The following is a 25,149-nucleotide window of genomic DNA, read 5'->3' as shown; positions in this document are numbered from 1 at the left end:
GCCTGTAATCCCAGCTACTAGGGAGGCTGAGGCAGAAGAATCACTTGAACCCGGGAGGAGGAGGTTGCAGTGAGCCAAGATCATATGACTGCACTCTAGCCCAGGCGACAGAGTAAGACCTTGTCTAAAAAACAAGAAAAAAAGAAAAAAAAAAGTTCATTACAAAATTTAAAAAGGATTGGATTATTAAAGCTGGCACTGGCACATCTAGTTTTCAGCTTGTTTATTTATATAGTAATCTTAAAGCATTACTCTGGTACAGAACCAAAAAGTTAAATAGAAGACATTTTAGATACTCCATTTAGATGAAAGAATTTTCTGAAAGGTGATGCTGTGTTTAATTCTTCTGGAATTCAGACGGGAAGATTCTGAGTGATATTTGTCTCAGGAAAGAGTTGCGGAGGGAATCAAATGTGTTATTTGAACAATTTATATACACTAAGTAGACAGTGTTGGAGCGGACCCCAAGTCAACTGTTTCTGAGATGTGTCTCCCACCTTTCTTGTGTTAATCCCTCACAGCTCCATTTCCCAGGCTTTCCTTGCCCTCTGCTGCCCACGGTTCTCACAGCCATGCTTCATGTCTCAGAGTTGTCCCTTCTCCAGATGCAAACTTTTGATTCAAATTTCTTTAGTCCCTGCTTCATGATTATTTCAACACACACACATACACACACACACACACAAGGACTAGAACAAGTCTTGCCTCATGTGAAAACAGCATAATGCATTATCTATTTTAGGGAATACATGACTATTTTAACCTCTGCCCACACTTAATGCAAAAAAAAAAAAAATGCTTCTAATAGTGAAAATTCAGGCACTGGGTGAAGCCATTGTTAGAAATGAGTACATGGAAAGCTTTGGATGTGTGTAATTCACAGTGAAGAAGGCTGAGCCTGAAAAGTAAGCCAAGTAAGCCAAACCTAAAAGTAATAAAATAATAAAGATATTTAAACCGCATAATCACCACAGTGTCTTGAAATAAGATGATCAATTTCGCCTTCTCGCTTTCACACCATCCCCACTCTCAGAGGCCATGTACATGCTTCTCCAATACCAGTGTACCAGGGGATCTGGTAAAATGAGGCTCTGGTTCAGTAGATGTAGGTGCTATCTAAGGCTCTACACTTTTGCTTTGTTTTAACTTTTTATATAAATGCTTAGGATACACATTGACATTCTTTTGTAAATGATGATTTTACTTTTACTGAAATAGGACATATATGTGTCCTGATAAAACAGAATGAAAAGTCTGAATTCACTGGAATTCCTGTACAAGGTGCCAAAGCTCCACACAGCAGCTTCTTTCAGCTATTTTATTATAGGAATAGTGTTCTGTGGGGCAAGAAATACACTGCTCCTAACTGATTTTCAATCCCCTTTCTCCAGTGGGATAAAACACTTTCACAAAGAGCTGTCCTATGGAGAACCCCCAGTTTTCTAGCTTGCAACAAAGTGACTAGAGACAAACAGGAAAAAAAAAAGGAGGAAAACTAACACTGAAGCAATCATACTTCTCACGTCTCTGAATAGAGAAGTATGGGGAACCTTTAGTCACAGGAAATTAAAAATATCCAAGTTAATTACATAGTTCATTCACTATCAGATAGATTTTTTCCCTTAAGATTTTAACCCCTTTCCAAATCAACAATTGTCTCAATCCAGCCATGCATACTAATAAGTGAAATGCACGAACATCCTAGACATATACTTCATTGAGTCTCTGCATTCGGTACCCGGCAGTGAAAAAGTATGCTTTCCCAACAAGTCAGTACTGAAGACTGAGAATGAAAACTGCAGCTAAAGAAGGATACTCTCTTACCCTGGAAATATATTATCCACACTTTCCCTACCCTCACATTAGAATACAGATATCCTCCCAACTTTTCATCTCCTATGTTATCTTTTCCTGGGAGATCTATCATTTGATCTTTTACTACAAGTGTAGAATATAGGTTAAGATCACCAAAATTCAATTTTACGTGTGGTATAAGGAAAATAGAATGCTATAAAATTAAACCTCATCACCCTGGTAGAGATGCTGGTGCTTTTATGCAGAGTCTTTACTGCCAATAAGTGATGCTGTCTCCCAAGGAATAGCTCTACAGAAAGTTTTGGATTAGTGTTTCCCCAGCTTATTTCTGCAATGGAGAAAGGCAATTCCATACCAAAACAAAACAAACAAACAAACCTGGAAAAGCTATAGATGTTAACCGATACTTTAATACCAACAACACAGATATCTAAGGAGACAAGATGTAAGAAAAAGAGTTCATGAACAGCCCAATAGAGGCCAAATTCACAAATGGAGATTTTTAAAGCTCACTGAGCAAAATTTTCTGGATCCAAACAAGTACCACAATACTTTTCAGTTCTCAAGTCACAGAATTAAGAGCACTTAAACTGTTAATTTTGTCCTGTCTCCCTATTTAGAAAAATTTCCCTCTAGAATCTACGTAAAAGTAACTGACACACCTGCAGTATGTGACATGAGAGATGTTCTCAACTCTTTTAAAAAGTGAAAGTCACTTTTATAACCAAAATGAAAAGGTGCTATAGAGAGAAATAAAATTTCACAAAAGTACAAAAGCAGAGACTGACTGAAATCTGTAACTTTGTAAGTAAGAATAACCCAGTCTACAATTAACTCCTCCACAGTGAACAGTCTGCTACACATTCCCCAATGAGGAGTGACCCTAGCTTACCACAGTGAAACCTGCCACAACTGCAAAGCCAGAGTTCTGTCCCTTTTCTAGTTCTGTGTGGGTGAGATAATGCCACCTACTCCAAGGCAGTTAGAGAGACAGGTGTGCTTGTGGGAGTTTCTCTCACCAACCTGCTAACTCAGCAGGAGTAAGTTCACCCAGATGAGCTCTGGTCTCCAATGTGTATCTGCGCTTAATTTTATGAAGGATCTAAGTATCATTCATTAGTTAATAAAAAAGAATAGAGAACTCCAAACCAAGTAAACTGTGAACTAAAAACGTGAGGAGGGATACCAATTACATTAACAACACTTTCTTTAAAAAATAGAATTGCTTTCTTTTGAAATCAATTATAGTGTGAGACGTGTTTTCTTTTCAGGTGCCCCACAATGGCACATAGCTTTACTCGGCAAATCCTGCCAACTTCCAAGTCCCAGGATACTGACCAGAATACTGCACATGGGACAGCATTACCTCCCAACGGTGTGGAGAAGAGCACATGTCACCACTGGGTGATGAGAAAGTTGACAGAGACTCTAGGCTTCACAATGCCAGATATGGTTGGAGAGCTTTCCTTGTTCTATTAGAAAAGTTCATGAGGAAGCTGTGAATATGATCAGTCTAGAGAAGTAATACTCTTATTTTCACTGTCAAAACTTCAGAAACTCTCCCTGTAGGCTTGCCTCTTGAGTGCACTGCACATGAACACTTCCATAGGGCGAACATTCAGCTCTTTCAGGGTCACAGTCCCCTTTCCTGTGGTCTGTCCATAAAGCTCAAATATCTCATGGAGTTTTTCTGCATTGATTGTATCTGTTCTGTCAGTTTTGTTACCCAAGATAAGGATTAGCACATTGGATATGTTTCATCAGTCATTAAAGCATTAAGCTCAACTTTGGATTCCATAAGGTAAGAATGATCTGCACAGTCCACCAGAAAGACAATCCCATTCGTTGCTGGGAGACAATTTTTCCAAACCCGGCATGCTTGTTCGTGCGGACCAAGGTGAAAAGTTGTAAAAGTCATTCCAGCAATTGTTAGCTCTTCTGATGTCGGATGTAGTGTTGGAATACGTTGGCCCAATCTGTCATCTTTGATCATGTGAAGAAGAATTGTTGTGCCTGTATTGTTTAAACCTAAGAATACAAGTTTTCCAGATTTCTTGTCAAGTCCTAGGAACTGGGGCGCACTGCTGAAGCCACGGTAGATCCACTCAAAGATGAAAGACATTGCAAATGTTTACTACGGCCCGAGGGGCTCCTCCAGCAAAATGGCAGGTGACTCAGACCCTCACTCAGAGCACACAAACCAGCTACTTGCTGGATATACGGGTCCTACATTTTTAACTAGCTCCCAAGTGATAAGATACTACTAGCCTCTCGACCACATTTTGAGTGGCAAGATACCATGAGACATCAGAATGTTTTATGCTTGGGAATTAGACATCTAGGGCTTATCTAAATCAGTGTAATAGGTGGTGATGGGTGCTTTGCCCTCTAAGAATTAAGAAGAAAATATGTTATATGAAAGATTTTTTAAACCTATTGTTATTTTTTTTCTATTTTACCCCTCTTCCCCAAAATATTTCATCATGACTAGATAAACTCCTCATTTGGAATAGAAGGTTCTCCATGGCTAGCCAAACAATCACAAACTACTAACTTCATTCTCACCATATAAAACTGTGCTTATTTGCTAAAACATTCATTTTTTAAATAATTCAGTATTTTTAATCTAAACAGTAGAGTTCAGTATAGTCCAGGTCTCTGCCTGGACTTTGCTAACCCTGACTTGCCTTTTCTGCTCCTTCTGAAAAACTGCCTTTGAGAATTAGATCATTTGCAGTCACTATATGCCATATGATCTGGTATAGCATAAATTAATCACCTAACATTAAGGGACTTATTCTTTTATCACAACTCAAAATTAGCAGAAATTTTGGAGGAAAATTATACTATTGCAAAAAGTAAAACCTGTTATTATCTTGTTCATTAACAACTTCAGAGCAGCTAAGCTCTTGGCTGTCAATTAGGCTTTCTTTCTGTACGTTGAAAAATATCTTCTCAATATTGTGTATAGAATTGTGGTTAACAGGGACTGATCTGCCCTCACCTTGCCTTGGGTGACATCAGTTGTCCGTGCCTGCAGCCGCTGACATCATGCAGTCAGGTGAATGCAAAGGAGCATCTGCTTCATTGTGGAGTCACTGGGGCCAAGTCCTTGATGCCAATTCTGGCACCAAAGCCAAGGGCATTCAGAAATCACACCCCACACCCTTTGTCAACTTTCCCATGAAATTCTTAGCAAATCTCAAAAACAAATGTAAATTTTCAACAGTGTTAGAAGCTAGGACTATTGATCAAAGATATGCCAGATTTCAGGAGGAATTTTTAAGCACAAAGTACAGATGAAGCCTTGAGGCAGAGTAGCAGGACAAGAGATATTGGGAAAAATGACATGTCTGTCTTCAACACTGCCCCACACACATGGACACTCCACAAGCAGAAGGAGGTAGCCATCACTCAATTCAAGAAAACAGATTTATTAGGTAGCCAGAGGCATATTTTTCCCACCCCATGACTTAACCCCTAATAGTCCTCTGAGAATATGGCAAGCCGTATCAGTTGCCTGCCTAACAGCAATTTCCTTCTGTCACCATGATAAATGTTAAAAATGTGAATCACTCTCTTTCCCAGGCTCTCTTGCAGCTAAAGATAATCATGTGAACCTGATTTGACCAATGAGACAGAAGGTATCTTCCAAGGAAAGCTCTCTACGTGAGAATGGGGGCAGCATTACCTCTCCACTACTCTTTCCTTTCTGTCTTTGTAAACAACTCTGTGAAGCTGAAAGCAACCTGCTGAGGATGCTGAGCAAAAGAAAAAGAGATTGAGCTGCTGATCAGCCTCTTCTTCCTTTAAGTGCTCCCTGGGTATTGTGTTTATTACAGCTGAAAGAAGTGATAGCGATATAAAATAGCTTGAAAGAGTAGGAGAGGGATTATGATAGTGTACATAATGTAGCTTGAAAGAGTGAGTGATGATGTGACTTATGCATACTTGATCTACTTTTGCTTATAGACAAAAGGATTCCAGCAATATGGTTCCTGGAAAATCACCCTCTTGTGCTTTCAAACAAATTAATCCTGAGTCAACATTTTTGGCACCTCTATGTAGTGCCAGGCAACTGTGATGCTAGACTGTGTGGGTCTCCAGATACAGGTGAAAATAATGGATTTTATTTTGGCTCTATTGGAGTAGAAAAACCTAAGGTTAGCATCAAGAAGCCCAGGCCAAAGGCCAGAGAGTGGTGGATTCTGAAAGGAGATTTCTGGGCACCTTAAGAAGGTAGTTTTTGGTTCTGCATGAGTGTACCTCTTCACTCTACCCCACAAGAGGCCAAAGGATTTGTGCCTTGGAGATCTATAAAATCTCAAGAAGCCACTTAAAGAAGCCCAGGGGAGCCCAGTAAAAAATACGAAGATGAAGGCAATGAATAAAAATGCACAACTAGTAAAACAACTGCTGAAGGAGACAGATGACATTTTGATTATAAAAATAATAAAAAATAGAACACTTATGAAGATTTCAGTGAAGCTCTAAAGAGACATCCTGGGGTAAAAATAATAATTTCCGAAATAAATAATTCAGTAGTAAAGTGAGGAAGAGTGACCTGTATAGGGAACTAAATTAGTAGGCTTTGCAGATCACGTGCAAATTTATTTTTAAATGAATATAATTTTAGACACAAATCATGAAGGAAAGCATAGAAGATTTAAGAAGTGATAGAAGCGCCAAAAGGTAAAAAGGGAACATATTAGGGGAAGAAAATAGCAACAACAAAAAAAGCTTACGTAGGCTTATGAAAGACCTGAGTCTACAGGTAAAGAGGATGTTAGAGTTCAAGACTGGTAAGAAGACATACATACCCAATGTATCCAGGTACAATGCCTGAGCTCCTAGGTTTATGAGAAAACGTAAATGTTGCTATGGTTTGGATGTGATTACCCCCACTCCCTGCCAAAACTCATGTTGAAATCTGATTCTCACTTTGGTAGTGTTAGGAGGTGTGGCCTAATGGGAAGTGTTTGGTTGATGGGGGCACTGCCTTCATGAATGCTTTCTCCAGTGAGTAAGTGAGTTCTCTTGTGGGAACTGGTTAGTGTCTCCTGTGTGTCTTTTTGCATGTGCTCACTCCCTCTTGCACTTTCTGCCATGAGTTAAAGCAGCACAAGACACTCACCAGATGGGCTGCTCAATCTTGAACTTCACAGCCTCCAGAATTGTGAGCCAAATTGAGCCAGAATTGAGAGCCAAATAAATTATTATCTTTATAAATAACAATAAATTATTATATTTATAAATGACCCAGTGTAAGATATTCTGTTATAGCAACACAAAATCAACTAAGACAAGTGTTAAAAAATATTTTCCCCTGAAAGAAAAAGAATTACACTTCTCATTCACATAACTAGAAACTTTAAGACAGTAGATGAGGACTACTGATAACCAAGAGGGAAGACTGTACCTAAGGAATCCTGTCCATATGCACATTACAAGGCATAGGACAACATCTAATGATGTGCAAGAATTTTAAAAACCTGTTGGCAATGTATCTCAATTGAGGGCAACACCTGAGAAAGAATTAATCAAACAATACATGAAACTGAGCAGAATTCTCAAGATTGAGAAAGGGGAAAGGATACAGTGAGATTGAAACTGGGTTTCTGCTAATCCATACAGCACATTTGAGTGTGGAAATAAAGACCACCAGAGTCAGCACATGTGAAGACTATCTATTCAGCACTTCCTACAGCAAGGGAGTCAACTACCATCACTTGTGTTTGACAGAAACTCAAAAGCAGGCAGAGGAGTGGGAGAACTTCATAGTGGAGTAAAGAAAAAAGGAAAGGTTCAGGTATGCCCTTATTGGAGGCTGTTCGAATGGGAAGCTGTAGGCAGGCTAATTAGAAGTGCTGCATCCTATATAATTGGTTAGGGAAGCATATTTGACTTTCCTTGGTTGACCTTAAGTTTCCAGTGGGATAGAGAGGAATTAGAATAGCTTTCAGCTATTGATGAAGTCCTGGCCATTTTAGGCCAACTGCTACAGGGGCTATGGTTTGGTTTCCTGAACTGGTTGTTGCAGATAGCATGTCATGCTAATTGAAAGAAGTCAGGCACAAAAAGTCACAATTGTATGATTTAGTTTATATGAAATATCCAGAACAGATAAATCCACAGATACAGAATGCAGATTAGTAGTTTCCAGAACCTGAGTGGGGGAAGAGGGTAGAGATAGGAATGAGGGTTGATTGCTTAATGGGTACAAGGATTCTTTTGGGAGGATGAAAATGTTTCATAACTGGATAGAAGTGGTGATTACACATCATTGTGGCTGTACTAAATGCCACTGAATTTCCACTTTAAAGTGATTATCTTATGTGATTATTACCCCTGGAAAAAAAAAACGCTTCAGAGATAATATTTTAATCACCAGGAAATTGAGGAACATTCTCCTAACACTCATATCAAAAGTAAAATTACAATCTATTGAAATGCAATCGAAATTAAATCATTTCATTATTAGAGGGAAAAAAGACATAAATTAAGAAATTAAGTACATAGTACCTAAATAACTTACATTAAAAAGTACAATGTAAACCAAAGAAATGAGGAAGGCAGTAATTAATGAAGATAAAGGATGAAATTAAATAGAAGACAAAAGCTGGTTTGATGGAAAGACAAAACAGATCAAATGTTTGAGATCTTTATTAAAGACAATATAAATATACATGATCTGAAATGATAAAGGAGATGTGTCAAGTACTTGGAAGAGGTTTCAAGCAATCCCTCTTCTGAGTATATACCCAAGGGAAATGAAATCACCACCTGATAAAGATGTTTATGCCCTCACGCCCATTGAAGCATTATTTGGAATAGCCAAGATACAGATATGGAAACAACCTAAGTAATTGTTGACAGATGAATGGATATAGAAAATGTGATATACATCCACTATATATGTGTGTGTGCATGTGTGTGTATGAGTGTGTGTGTATATCTATATAGACATTATTCACCCATTTAAAACAAAAGAGATTGTGCCATTTTTGACAACATGGATGAACCTGGAGGACATTATGCTAAGTGAAATAAGCCAGATGCAGAAAGGAAAAACACTGCATGATTTCATTTACATGTGGAATTTAAAACAAACTAATAAACAAAACTCCAATAAACAGAAATAGAGAGTAGAATGGTGGTTACCAGCAACAGGGACATAACGGTGGGGAATGGGGAAATGTAGGTAAGAGGGCATAAACTTGTAGTTATGTAGGATGAGTAAGTCCAGAGAGCTAATGTGCAGCATGAGGACTGTAGCTAACAATATTGTATGATACACTGGAAATTTGCTAAGAGTAGATTTGTAAGTACTTTTACCACAAAAAATAACTATGTGAAATGATAAACATATTAATTTGTTTGACTGTAGTAATCATTTCACTATGTAATGTGTATATCAAAACATGCTGTTCACCTTAAATATATATAATTTTTTAGTGCTATTTTAATACCATAAAAAATAATTTTAAAAGAGTGCTACTTCAACAACTAACAAAAAGAGAGAAAGATAGAAACAGATCATTGCCTAGGAATTATTATTTTCTAGCACAATAACTCAAGGCGAAATAGAAAACTTAATAGATGAGTTGCAGAGAAAAGATTCTTTGGTTTGCTCATCCAACACATGTTTATTTAGCACCTACGCTATTACAAGCATTGTTGTAGACAGTAAAAGAGATAAAAATTTGGAAAAATCATAGAAGATCTACCACTGACAAAAAAATTCCAAGATTAATTGAGTCTGACTTTAAGGGAATGATATGGATAATGTTTAAATTAGTACAGCCCTAGAAAATTATCCCTAATTTACTTAGCAAAGTAAAATAAATTTTGTGAAATATCAATAAAGATGTTACAAAATAAGTAATTCAGTCCTCAAATAAGCTAAATATCAATCTTTCTTGCGGTTATATATGCAAAATTTATACATAAAATATTAACCAACAAAATTCAGTTCTGCAGAAAAGAATAATGTGTTTTCCTCCCTAAAATAATAAATGCAGATTCATTGAAATTACCTAGGAATCTTTTCAATGTAATTGTATTCAAAAATAAGGGAGGCATGTTATGAAACAGTTGGTGGAAGCACAATTTCATACGGAAATAATGATTTTTATGGATATGGGTATAAGACTGAATACAAATCTCAACACAATTGTAAAAGGGAAATTTTAATAAGAACTGTTGTTGAAGGCACAAAAGCGGAGTAAAATGTTCTCATTTTCTCATCTAATTTAGGGAAATCGAGAGACTTTCATTAACTGATGATACTAATATTGAGAGAATTTAAGTTGATATATGATATTAAAACATACTGAGGTAAGCACTGCACTAGGAAAATAAAGGTAGAACTTATACTATATTGCTTTTAAAAGGAGGGGAGAGGAAAATATAACAATTTCCCCTTCCAGTGATTGAACTCATGATCTGGGTCTGGTCTTTGAAGAAGTAGCAACCCGGGTCAGCCTCTTGACTTCGGAACAGGGGTGGAGAATGCCTGACATAAGCCTCTCATGTTTGAGAATATAGAAGAAGTAAATAAAAATGTAAGATCAGAAATGAGAAATTTAGGAAATGTAAAACAATAGAACTGGTAGGCTTTGAAAGAAAAAAGGATCATGTCTGTTTAGTCATTAAGAGAGACACAAAAAAACCTTGAAATGAGAAAGGAGATAAAATAATCCATAAGAAGGGTAAAAAATGTGATATATTTCACGCTACTATGCACATTTCTTTTCGTAATCCTTTCAGTTAGATATTCTTATTTTGAGTAACTTGTCTAGGGTCACACAACAAATCAAGACCGGAGCCTGGAATTAATGTTGGCTGGATGGCCATAGAGTTATATTCTAAGCCACTTTGACAGTTTTTCTTTATTTTGTGAGATGTTAAAACTGTGATGTAAAAATGGAAATGGATTCTATAATAAATGAGTTTGGGGCACATTGTATATTCTATTATCCTTTCAGAGACTGATATTGTTGATTAGCAGATTAAAGGTTCAGTGTCATAAAATAAAGAAAATTGTGCAATTTGGCAAAACTGTATTTCCAGGAACTTTCAGTTATGCTGTACTTTATAAGAGGAACATCATCACAAAACGATTGTCATAGCATAATGGAAATATATTTTCAAATACTCAGCTATTTAAAAAGACATGGTTCTCAAGAGTCTTATGGGCGATTTCCTTCAAACTTCCAAGTAACATGTAGTATTCATATAAATAAACCATTCCAGAGCATAGAAAGAATTTAAATGACCCGTCTCAGTGAACTTAGCCAAGCTTTTAATCAAAACTGACAAAGACTGTTCTATAAAGAAAAGTATGGACAAATCTTGCTTATAAATAAACGGATAAAAATTCAAACTCAAATACCAGCTAACTAATCCAAACAGTGTAAAAACTAGGAATATACCATAAGTAAATTTACATGTTAAAAAAAATACTATTAGAACAAATTTGGATAATCTATATCATCAGTATTGAATAGGAACAAAGTGCACAAAGGTTTTGATCTCAAAATTTTCATACCACATGTTTAAAAAAATCTGTTTAGTAGCATAAAAATAGGTATAATTTCTGTAATGAGATAAGAATGATATATAATAGTAAACCAAACCCAACACTAAGATTTAATTATAAACATTCCAAGCAGGTCTATTGTCTAATTCGAGGGGTTCAAGAGAATTACTAAGGCAATTATTGTGATGTCTCAATAGTATTCTGGTCTACTAAATAAAATTGGGAAGCAATTTTAATTTTATCTCTAACTAGCAACAAACGAATAATGCCATCAGAATACATAAACAAATAGTTTATTTTCATATTTAGGTAAAGTTAGGAAAGAACTTCAGTATCCGATCAAATAAAGATTGGTTTGGTGAATTACCGGCACAAAGTTCATAGCCATTTTAAAAATAATTTTCTTTAAATACTAAAAACTCTTTCTTGTATTCTTGAAAATTTCTTGATAAACATATTGCAATGCAAAATGTGAGTTATGAATTCACTCATTGAACAGATAAGTGCCAAGCCCTGTCTTACACAATAGAGATAGAAGAGTTCAAAAAAAAAAATCTGTCCTCAGGGAGTTTATGTTCTAGTGAGGAAATGCAGAAACACAGATAAAAAAAGGTATATGTATCTTTCTATTTATTTTCATATTTATTTAACCTCTCAGAGAATAATATGCCTAAATATCTAAAATATTATGATCAGTTTGATCTTGATTTTCATTATTACTTATTTAACAGAAATATATAAAAGATCAGAAGCATAAACATCAAAATATAAAGTGTGGTTATCTCCGAACATTATAATTATAAATGATTTCATAGTTGACATGTCTTTCCTGTTTTCAAAATAATTTCTACAATGCATGTGCATCCCTGCAGAAATACAAAATTTAAAGTCCAACATAAGTCATCACAATTTTTCATTCTTTTTTGATTTATTTATAACACAGAATGCTCATAATCAAATGGCCTGTGTTAGACCAAAATGGCAATAAAGACCAATTGTAGTGTGATTTTTCTGTATTATGTTGTGAGGAAAGCCATACCAAAGTTAAATTTGAAATTTGTGCTGCTCTGCAATTAAAATAAATTATATATAATCAAAAACAGTACAGATTAAGATCAACTGCTAGTTACAATGTTATCCAAACTATACCCTGCCCCCAAACACCATGTTGTAATTTGCTAAGCTGAAAGAACAAACATATATTATTTGTAGAGCCAGACATATCATTATCTGGATAAAAGTATGTGCACCAACCCTGTAAGGTATAATCTAATACATTGCTACATAGCTGAAAAGCCAAATTCAACTCATTCTTATCTCTCTGACTCCTGTTTATGAGCAAATTCCATTAAGAATTTTGTGTAACCATAACCTTGGAAAGAGTATATGATGCCTTTATTACTCATTTGCAAAGAGTTCTATCCAAGTGCAGTTGTTCTCTCTGTTATATATTCTAATATTTTGAAATGTTACAGAGAATAACAACAGCAGTGTTTCATAAGAAAGATGGAAATTTATGTGCCCCCTGCCACAGTAAAATACAGTAGTTACATGGTAAATGAAAAAGGAAGAGTGGGTTGGCACCTGCAGGGAGAGAAAAAATTCAATACCATTTTCTAATGGTTCTTTCTATCAGCAAAATTAAGGCAATTATCTTGACAAATCACATAAAAGAAGTTGTATTCCCTGAGAGTAGAGGCAGACCAGCTAACTTGAACATGTCTCAGGTTTAGATTTGTGCTTCACATGGAATTAACTCCTTCTTTCCCCACTCCCTCCCTATTTCCATTTCTCTCTTCAGCATTGATTTATTGAGAACATACTATGACAGACAAGCACTTACTGAGCACTCACAGTGGCAAACAGGTTCCACATACAAAGATTAAAAGAGCATTGCCCTTGCCTTCAAGTAATTCACATTCTAGTTGGGAAGCTAGTATTGGAAAAAACTATTTCAATAATTATATATTTTAAAATGTTTGTGGGTATTAAATAGAAAAAAGAAGGTAGGAATTAACAGTATCTGGGGGTCGGGGAAAGTTTGATACAGAGGTTGCTACCAGACTGTGATTTCCACTGTTTTGACCTTTGAAAGAGCACAGATCAATCAATGCCTTTCTTTGACAGGACAGATATGGCATATATGAACATGTAGCACTGTGTTTTTATCTTTTTTTATGTCTTTATCTGGTGGCATGGTTCCTGGCACTTCCTCATCTGGGAAGTCCTCCTCCAGCCTTACCCAAATCAATCCATGTAAATACCCATTCAGTATTAACTGTCTAACATGCTGGTCATTGTTCTGATCCCCAGGGAGCAATATGCTCTCAAGTAGATTCCATTCCAGTGAGAAGGACAATAAAAGAATAAATTAAAGAAGCTAAAATGAGAGTGACTTCAGTGTGTGAGAAATGACATTAGACCAAGGGGCCTGGAATGTCTCTTAGAGTAGGAGTTGGCAAACGCTGGCCTGCCACCTGTATTTGTGAATAGAATTTACTTGAAACCCAGCCACGCTCATTCATTTACTTATTGTCTCCTGATGATTTCATGCTGTAATGGCAGATTGGGTAGTAGTGGTAGAAGCTGTATTACTCACAAAGCCTAACATTTTTACTATATGGCCTTTATCGAAAAAGTTTGCTGACTCCATTTGAGAGGAGAGAAATGGATGTTAGATCTGAAGCGCAAGTGAAAAGAACAAGTGTATTAGTCATCTATGACCACATAAGAGATTACCTCAAGACTTAGTGGCGTGAAACAACAAACCATTTGTATTTTATTGTTTCTGTGGGTCAGGACCCAGGTGTGGCTTAGTCAGTCAGGTCCACTAGCCTGAGGTCTGCCACAAGAATACAAGCAACATATCAGCCAGTGAGCTGTCATTCTCTCCAGGCTCAGCGAGAAGACGAAATGTTTAGACTCCCTCACAGGCTGTTGACAGGCGTCAGAGCCTCCGTGCCTATCGGCTAGAGACATCATTTCCTTGCCATGTGGGCTACTCACAACAGAGCAGCTGACTTCCCTCAGACTGAAGGATTGGAAAATGTGGGAGTGAAAAGTAGACAGAACCCCAAACAGAAGTCACCTACACTCAAAAGGGACTTCTCATCAATTTTGCCACATTCTATTCACTAGAAGTTGAGTTAATAGGTATAGCTGATGCACAAGAGGAGGAGTTACACATAGACGTGGATACCAGAAATGAGGATCATGGGAAATCCTACTAAAGGCTCACAACCACAAAAAGTCATTCGAGGAGGAAGAGTTTGGTTCAAGTGGCAGAAGTAAGTCTTCTGGGAACATTAAAGCTAGTGTCACTGGACCCTGTGGAAGGGAAGGCAGATATCAGGGAGATAGGTCTGAGAGGTTAGACCTCGATTACGTGGGGATGAATAAATCATGGAAAAGAGATCGGACTTTATTCCAAGTGTAATAGAAGGCCATAGAAGACTTTAATCTGGACAGGTAACATGCTTAGATTTATGTCTTTAAATATTTATTTGATTGAATCAATATAAAATAAACTTTACATATTTCTACATATTAATGACAATATTAAGACACTTTTTCCAGGGTAAACAGAATTGTGCAGAAAAAAAGAATAGAGAAGATGTATTTTGAAAATTCAGCTGAAAGTTTCTAATGATCAATTTTGAGTCAGAAGAAATATTCACTTCTTCCGTGAGCTATTTTCTGTTCACCTTTGTAATACCTGCAATTCTCTAAAAAGCATATCACTGTTTGCCTGTTGCTCACTCAACTGAGCAAATATTTTCTCCACAGTACAAAAGCTGTGGGAATTGTAGGTATGTTTAACTTAATGTTCACTCAGACGTGTTCACTCAACACTATGCATGAGCATAATATGTGGCTAATGCAAGTCCACTGTCTCTTTTCTAGCTTGTACTGTTATACCCTGTTTACACCAATTTTGGGACCCCTATGGAACCTCCAGTCTAATTGAATCTTTTCACTATCCTCAACTTCCTTGTTACTTTACCTAAATTCTTTAGTCCCTCCTTCTAGTCACGTCCCACCCTCAATGTTCTTGCCCCAGTCTTCATTGTCTCTCAAACTCTCCTGGTTGAATCCAACTTTCAGACTTTTCTCCATCTGCACTACAGCAGGTGGATATGATTGCAGAAAAATGCATCATTTTGCTAACATCTCATTTGAACTTCATGACCACAAACATCACAGCTACCTGGCAATCCTCCCATTTTTCATTGTCCCATTGTCTCTCCCACTCTTTGAAAGGATTAGTTTACCCATTCCCTTCTCTCCTCCAACAGCCAAAACACCCTCCCTGCCCATCAATCTCAGCTGATTAGCTTGCATTTTTATTTTATTGCATAAATAGGTGCAAAGAAAAGCGAGCATACATATCCACCCCCAAATCACCCCTCCTCTTAAGTTCAGTCCTTCCATTTGTGCATTACACCCCATATGATCTTTTCTATTCATGGTCTTTGTTTTTGCAGTCATCTATTCACTCTATTGCATCATCAATTTCATCCACTTCTTAGACAATTCCCATTAACAACTTCCCTTGTCCTAGTGTCCTCTTCTAGTATTTTTCTGTTCTTTACAGCAAAGTTCATCAAAAAGGTTTATGCTATTCTCCACCTAGTTCCTTTGAATCTATTCTATCACTTCACCAAAAAATGCTCCTTTTCATAGTCACCCATGACCTTTATATTTTCAAATTTTATAATCAGTGCTCAGTCATTTTCTCTTTCAATCCTTCAAAAGCATTTGTTTCTATTGATCAATCCTTCCTTCATGGAGTATATTTGAATTGGCCTCTGAATGTTCATGTTCTGATGGTTTTCCTTCTATTTCTCTGGTGACTCTTTTATTAGTCTTCTTTTGCAAGTATTCTGACTTTTTTTTTTTTTTTTTTTTTTGAGACGGAGTCTTACTCTGTCGCCCAGGCTGGAGTGCGGTGGCCGGATCTCAGCTCACTGCAAGCTCCACCTCCCGGGTTCTCGCCATTCTCCCGCCTCAGCCTCCTGAGTAGCTGGGACCACAGGCGCCCACCACCTCACCCGGCCAGTCTTTTGTATTTTTTAGTAGAGATGGATTTTCACCATGTTAGCCAAGATGGTCTCGATCTCCTGACCTCGTGATCCGCCCGTCTCGGCCTCCCAAAGTGCTGGGATTACAGGCTTGAGCCACCGTGCCCGGCCAAGTATTCTGATTTTTACATGTTGTAAAGACACAAAGTTCAGTCCTCAATGTTCTTTTCTGTCTATATTTGCATTAGCTGAATTCTCTCATTCCAGTGGTTTTAAATACTGAGTCGATGTGGATGGCTCCAAAACATGTATCCTGTTCTTGATCTATTTAAATTCCAGCATCCAATAATATTCCATTTCCACGTGGTATTTTCAGTTGAACATGTAATAGACATCCCAAATATGACATGTTCACAACTGAAATATTGATTTGTTCCCTCCAAACATGCCACCACAGGGCTTGCTATCCTCATCAATGGAATCTCATTTACCTATTTGTTATAGTCAAAACACTCAGAGTCTCCCTTGACATCCATTATTTCTTTTCCACAGATCTATCAGCAAATCCTGACAGCTCTGCCTTCAGAACCCTTCTCACATTCAGCAGCTTCTTAACAACTCTACCACTACCACCCTTGTCCAAACTGCCAACTTCACTCACCCAAACTATTGCAAACTGACATCCCTGCACACACTCTGTCACCCCTATAATAGAGCTTGGGAACAAAAGCACAGATTTTGAAAGTGCATTGCAAGGATTTACATCCTATATCAGCCACTTACCTGTTGTATCACCTTGGGCAAGTTATTTAATGTCTTAGTGCTCAGTTTCCTCACCCGTAAAATGATGAAGATAGTGTATCTAACTCACAGAGCTGTTGTGAGAACTTCACAACCTAATGTAAGTAAGGCATTTTGAATACAGTGTGGCAAATAATAAGCAATACATAAATGTCAGCCATTATTATTCTTATTTGTATTGTTAATCTATTCTCTATATAGCTATAAGAATTATTCCTTAAAAATCAAATTATGCCAATCTCTGTTCAAAGTACTCAAATAATGTCCCCTTATATGTAGAATAAAATGCGGAATTCCTCCAGGCCTGTGTGAGTTGTCTGTCTGCCTGTCTGTCTCACATTTCACCCCCTCCAACCTTCCCCCTCACTCTCTCCCTGCACCCAATCTCCTTGCTTTTGCTGGAACATTCCAAGTATTCATTCCCTTTCGGATTAGAAACCTCCTCTCCAGCTATTAGAATATTAGAATGACTTGCTACCCTACTTTCAGCTTTTGACTTAATTCTTCTTCTTCTTCCTTTTTTTTTTTTTTTTTTTTTAGACGGAGTGTTACTCTGTCACCCAGGCTGGAGTGCAATGGCACACTCTCGGCTCACTACAACCTGTGCCTCCCGGGTTCAAGCAATTCTCCTGCCTCAGCCTCCCAAAGTGCTGGGATTACAGATGTGAGCCACCATGCCTGGCCAACTTAACTATTAGTCTTATCATTTTTATTATTAATCTATTCTCTACATAGCTATAAGAATTATTCCTTAAAAATCAAGTTATGCCAATTATCTGTTCAAAATATTCACATAATGTCCCCTTATATAGAGACTAAAATGCAGAATTCCTCCAGGCCTGTGTGAGTTGTCTGTCTGCCTGTCTCTCTCACATTTCACCCCCTCCAACTTTTCCACTCACTCTCTCCGTGCACCCAATCTCCTTGCTTTTGCTTAAACATTCCAAGCATTCATTCCCTTTGGGATTAGAAACTTCTCTCCAGTTGTTAGAATGACTTGCTACCCTACTTCTTCCAGCTCTTAACTCAAAGTCACCTTCTCTACATTACCATCCCTTGCCATGCTATCTCCAATGTCCACACAAGTTTCTATTTCCATTCCTAGTTGTTTTCATTGTAAGGACTTATTGTTATCTAATTTATCATAGGTTTCAGTAGTTTACCTCATTTATTGCCTGTCACCCCTTCTGGAACGTAAGTTCCAAAGACACAGAGATGTTTCTTTGTGTGTTGTTATCTGCTATTTTCCCAGTCCCCAAAACAGTGCTTGCTTGACACATAGTAGATGCTAAAAAATATTGTTTGAATTACTGAGTATAACTGTGTGAGAAACAAAAAACCTGTATCTTAGTAAAATAAGTGTTCATTAACAAATAGTGGCCCTTGAGTATTACAAAAGTAATAGCAGAAAAAAAAAATAGAAGATTTAGAAGAAGTAGTTGAGAAAATCAGGGCTCTCCTTGGGAGACATAGAGGCTAAAAAGTTTGGAGAAACCATTTTAGTGTTAATACATGAGTAACAGAATTCTTGAAAGAGATAAGGGAGAAAATATTGGAGAGAAAATCGTTAGAAAAAAGATTAACAAAATGAAAGATATATACTTCTAGTTTTAAAAAGCTGACGAGAGACTCAATAAATCAAAGGTAAAAATACATTATATCAAAGACTATCATTGTAAAATGCTAGAATACTGAAAATATGAAACACATCCTGAAAGCTTCCAGAGAAGAAAAAAAAATTCAAGTCACAAACAAGTGATTAGAAATCAGATGTCTCAACAGCAGTAATACTATAGAAACTCAAAAGCAATAAAGAAAATTCTGAAAGAAAATAAGTTTCAACCTATGATTCTATGTTTAATGAAACCATCAATCTAATGTGAATGGAGAAAAGTACTTATCCTGTATGCAAGTTCTCAAAAAAAGAGACCATTAAATCCATTTCTTTCTTTCTTTTTTTCTTTGAAACAGAGTCTTGCTCTGTTGTCCAGGCTGGAGTACAGTGGCGTGATCTCAGCTCACTGCAATCTCTGCCTCCAGGGTGCAAGTGATTCTCCCTGCATTGGCCTCCCAAGTAGCTGGGATTACAGGCGTGTGCCACCACCCCTGGCTAATTTTTTGCATTTTTAGTAGAGACGGGGTTTCACCATGTTGGCTGGGCTGGTCTCGAACTCCTGACCTCAGGTGATCTGCCTGCCTTGGCCTTCCAAAGTTCTGGGATAACAGGCGTGAGCCACCGTGCCCAGCCAAATTCATTTCTTAGGACATCCATTTCTTAGGACATTTCTGGAGATGTGCACCACTAAAACGAGAGTAAATCAAGGGAGAAGAAAACATGAAATTCTGGAAACAAGAAAGCCACTATAGTAAAAAGGACAGAGAATAACATTCTGGGGGAAATGAAGGGAGATCAAAGAATCACAAGTGGAGAATCTGAGAAGGAAGATGGAGGGTTCGAGGGGATAGACCAGGAGGCTGAATTAGGCAAGATACCTGATGTGTTTGAAATTATTGAGAGGAGGATTACATGAATGGCAGAAAGTCTCAGGACGAATTAGTGATGAGTACCTAGGAAATGAAGCAAATGAATATATAACACAATTAATATAGGGAAAGTAAAAGCTTTGCTCAAAGTCAGAATTGTAAGTAGCAGTAGTTAATAGTTTAGCATATTCATAATAACGTAAAAATGATTTATCCTATCAAAATTTATGTTATAACTCAGGTTGATTGGAGGAAAGGAGACTGTGTATGTTTGAGTGTGTGTGCACATATGTGTGTGTACGTGAGTATGTGAGTCAATATGCATGTGAGTGTGTGCAGGTTTGTGTCTGTCTGACCAGGAGGTTGGATGATGTGAAAGGAAGCCAAAGTCGCATCTTTTGCTATGGAAATTTAAGATGAAAAATCAAGAAACAGTTAAATGTTATTTAGAAATAAAGTTAAATACTAAATGTGTAATCAACTAAATAGCTAAAAGTTGAAAATAATTCACTTTGAGAAGTAAGTATGTGTTTTATATATTTGGGGGAATGGTAGATAGCTCTTCTTTTAAAAATAAATCCTGTTGAATTATTTGACTTCTCCAACTTGCTTCTATCGCTTGGAAAATGATATGAATTAAATAATATAAAGAACTCACACTTTGGAAAAGATGTATGGCTTGTGGGGTTTACTTTCCAGATGAAACACATCATGCTAACTTTCCAAACCATCCTCGATGATCCTAAACCTTTCATATAACTCCAACAAACTATTGTTTAGTCTAAATTCACTAATAAGTATAACTCAGTGTCTCATCTACCCCACCCACGAAAAGTATCTCCGTAGTGCAGAGAGTGGATTAAGTAAGAAAGCATTTTCACATATACCATCTCACTTTACTTTTTGTGTAAACCTAGTGAAGTAAGCCAGGACATTATCACCATTTTACAAATGTGCAAACTGAAGTTCAGAAAGATTAGCAACAGGGCCAGTGTTCAGATCCCATTATTGATGCTTTGCCTTATGTTCATTCAGCTGTATCCTCTGTCATGTCCAGTTCTTTTCTCCCGTGGTACATGATACACATAAAGAGCTATTGTAGCCAATGAACCATACACAGTTCTACTGTGTTTTGGAGGCCCAATATATAATTTATCTGGTATTTCACCTGGACTAAGATCTGAAGCTAATCTGGCTTTAGGCCCATATAACAATATACACACATGAACTGTAATATTTTGGCTGTTTCTCTCATAATTGTATAAAATATTCTTCTTTCTTTCTTTCTTTTTTTTTTTTACATAATAAATACCCTACATTTCTAAAGGGACAGTAGTATCTGAGGATATGACCACTCACAACATTTTCATCAACTTTTATCCAGAGCCTTTTTTTTCAAAGAATCCATACAAATTTTAATTCATACTACTAATACATAAAAATTCATATTCGATAGAATACTGAAATTCAGTCCACCATAGAGTGACTTATTGCTATTTGAATAAGAAACTGATGATCGACAAGAAATCTATTTAAATTATAAAGTTAGCCACCATAAAATATAGGATGGTCTGATTATTCCCTTGATACATGATGACATAGTTTGAAGGTAGATATTTCTTTAATGTCTGGAAACCTTCCAATGCCAAAGACAGAACAAAATGTCTTCATATATAGTCTCAAATTCTAGGTACGACGTATGTCTTTATTTTGTAAGTGACACTTCATTGAAAATGATGAAATAGAAAAATAAAATGATGCGGTGTTGCTTTGTAATCCAGTCTCTATACAAATTGATTTGTTGTAGCAGCAACCTAATGAAGTAACAGCTACAGCTATCAAAAATGTAATGTTAATTCAAACTATTCAATAAGATTGATGAATGACACAAAGGCATCACAGATCACAGATTAAAGCACATCTTTCAATTGCAGATAACTTTTTCTAGGGAAATATTTTGTAATAGAAAAGACACTGGGTCAAAATGTACCCTATTCATGACACAAACCTATGTTTCTTGTAGAACTACTTTGTAACATGGATGCTTTGCTGTCCTTTAGAAGTTGAGGGTTGTTAACATAAACCTTGGAAACAAATGTGTATCTTGCTGCAGTATGGCAAGAAAAGGTTAGCAAGCTTTGTAACGTTTAAATTTCATTGAGACGTATATCTAAGAGTATTGTGTTTTTAACTGTTTCTTTATTATGCAAGATCACCCCTTATGCTTCATCAATTAAATTCCTCTTGTATCATGAATTCTTTTCTTAACCCACTCAACTGAAAAATAAAACAATTACTAATGCTTAAAGTTAATAAAAAACAAAATAACCTATGGTTTTCATTTACACGGATATCTTTACCATTTTAGAGAAAATGGTCCTAATGTCCACTAATTTTTCCCTCTACAACATCATTTTTAGAGGATTCCAGTGACAGAAGTGGAGAATATAACCTTCATTTTCTTCCCCATGGAGAGAAGTCTCATAAAATATATATTTTTTAATTCTCTAAAAGTATTAGCTTAGAATTCGAAAACTCAAAATACATATTTACCAACTACTAACTGAAAAATATCTTCTGAGTCATCAGCTCTGCAGCGTCTTTTGTGAAATTTTTGTATTTAACAAATTCTTCATGTTCCTCATGATTATAGAATTAAAAAGTACAAATAAAATTTCTAAACCCCAGAAAAAATAGTTCCAGCCTATGCCAGATATATCTGAATGTGCATCTGTGACCCTCTGAGTGAGTGGAGTGTGGGATTCTTCCTACCATTATTCCTGATTGGACCATGAATAAGATTGTTGATTGAAAGCCTAGCCCTGTGATCTTTTTCTTGGGTGTCCTGGCTTCAAAATATGAACTGGAACAACTGCAGTCTTGCAGACACTTTCTAACAGGCAGTGATGAGCTCCTGGCTAGAGTCCTGCACACCAAGAAGACTTGAAGGAAGCTGACTGGGAACTGATGGAGAAGAAAGCAAAAAGAAATACATTGTAGGAAGCACAGAATTCATAAAAAGGAGAGAGAGAGATGGAAGAGGGAGCATTCATAGTTGCTCTTCCAAAGGTCTTCAAATTCAGCCTGTTCTGGATTCTTATGGTGATCTTACAAAGTTTTATAACAATGTCCTCCCATTTTTTTTCTTAAACACTTTGAGTTCATTTTCTACTTCTTATAAGTAAAAGAAGCTTAACTAAGACATATGATAAGGTGGTGGTTACTATGTATCCCAGCAGGGCAAGGTGTTAGTGGTGTGACCCTAGACAGATCATTTAATCTCTCTGAGCTTCAGTTTACTCATAAGTAAAATGAAAAAAAAATCTGCCATTCATGCAATTCTATTGTAAAGATTTTTAAATTGTATATAAATCTATCAGGTTTCCAACGCAGAATAAAGACACAACAAATGATGTCTATTTTATCACTATGCAATCAGGTTGTATATCCTTCATTTCGCCTACATCAACTTTTAAATTTTACATTTAATCAAATATAAGGTACTAAAATGTGAAACTTTCTTATCAAAGGTAATAAGCTATAGTTCCCTTATGTCACTTTTATAGCCTGCAAGTTATTACAAAATGAAACATACAAGACATGAAAACACATTTGTTTTCCTGTGCTGATTTTTCAAAGAAAATATAAATTGGTGACTAAAATAGGTCCATTCACACCTTGCATTTTGTTATATGTTCACTTCAGTCCAGACACAAGTTTATTTGGTAGTATCTGGCTATTATTTAGTATCATAAAATTATCTTCAAAAGGACTGACCATTTCTACCATTTTAGAGGATTAAAACAAGTGCTCAGAGCATATATTAACTACCAGATGCCTTATCATAAACACTTATACAGTACCAGATCCATCCCTAAACTACACCATAAGCCAAATATTCATTCATTCACCGAAGTGTCAGCAACACTTTCTTATAAACACAATAGCTAAATACTTTCTGCATACTTCCTTAGACAAAAACATAGCCATTTCACATAAAGCTTCCATTTTTCTGTGTGAATACAGAAAATTCATCCAGAATTTGCAAAACAGACATTTAACAGTACAATTAATTCTTTATTTTTCACTTCACAATGGGAAAACTGCTGAGGATCCTTAATTAAAACAATGAGAAGACACATACAGTCCAGAAAACTTTCAAGAATAGTAACCCTTAAATGCCTTCCTGCAGGAGGGATTTAGAGAAAAGAAAGTAGATAAATAAACTTTCAGTAAACACATTTCCAGACAGTCTTTTCTAAACTTAATTCATACACACATAAAGTCAACAGATCTTTTTTCTTCAAAAAATTCAATGTCATCACAAGAAATATTAAACTTTATTCATCTTACCCGGTGATATTTTGGTTATTAGACCTTGTGCAGGTTCCTTGTTCTGTGCTAGAACTTCAATCATTTCTGTGCTTATACCTTATTATAGTTTACAATGATGATGACCTGAAGCAAAATTAATTCCATCTTGTTCAATGCTTGCTTATTTAAATGTAAATGAAATGTTCAATGCTAACTTGTAAAGCTTTGTTTGTGAATTTAGAAATCCTATAAAATTTACCTTTTCTCCCTCAGTAGCTTTTGTTTAACCAGACCTATCAGTTCAAGTTATCTGCTGTTTACAAAAGAGGAACAAATGTAGTCTAAAACAAGTCAGAACCTTAAAAAAAAAAAAAAACAAAAAAAAAAAAACAAAACCACATAATTATGTGCAACCCCATTTCACATCACACTCCTGAGACCATCAAGCCACAGGAATTTTGTTTTATTGGTTTTAGGAGTTTTGTGGAATCATAATTTTTTAAATAACACATATATTATGAGAAAAATCTTTCCTATCAAACAAAATTAAGCAAAGTTATTTCAACACTAGTTATTATCCATGATTTATAAGAATTTTAATTTATTAATACATTATACATGTTTGTTTTATATGTAAAACATGTAAAGGTTCTAAAAATCACACCTGCTCTCCCAGGAGCAATGATAAATGTAAATAAATTGCCATTCTTTAATGCTATGATAGTAGCTTTAAGGGAGAGTTGAATAAGTGCATCAATTTTTATCCCCTCAACCCTTTAGGTAACTGTAGCACTTACCCAATTCTCTCCAATGTAAATTAAAACAAAACTCCAGATTTGCTATTGTGTAACCATATGCAACTTCAAAACAGCTATAAGAAACCAAAGCAATGGAAACCTAAGACATTAACAAAGATTTCTCCGTACTTGCTCTCGTTTTATTCAGAAATAAATAGTTGAACAATCTATTTCACTCCATATGAGTGAAGTGTAAAAGCTAAACACATTGTTTTTGTTAGTTTGTAGTTCTAAGCAAGAGAGGTTTCATGAAATTCAAAATATACACATAAGTATTACAAAAGCAAGAATAACAGAAGTCAGAAATATAATGCAGTTTGGTGTATAAAATCACTTTATTAAGTTGATAAATTAAACTATGAGTTTATAGTGTTTG

At 36.2% G+C, this 25,149-nt stretch overlaps 1 pseudogene; it reads right to left on the bottom strand.

The window, feature by feature from the left end:
* Positions 1–3,365: 3,365 nt before the first annotated feature.
* Positions 3,366–3,937, bottom strand: LOC108520030 (GTP-binding protein SAR1a pseudogene; annotated as a pseudogene).
* Positions 3,938–25,149: the final 21,212 nt, after the last annotated feature.

Source organism: Rhinopithecus bieti, unplaced genomic scaffold (genome assembly GCF_001698545.2).
Source record: "Rhinopithecus bieti isolate Rb0 unplaced genomic scaffold, ASM169854v2 scaffold_48387, whole genome shotgun sequence".
NCBI classification, from domain to species: Eukaryota; Metazoa; Chordata; class Mammalia; order Primates; family Cercopithecidae; genus Rhinopithecus; species Rhinopithecus bieti.
Note: the sequence above shows the minus strand (reverse complement) of the source record. Positions and strands in the feature narration are given on the sequence as shown.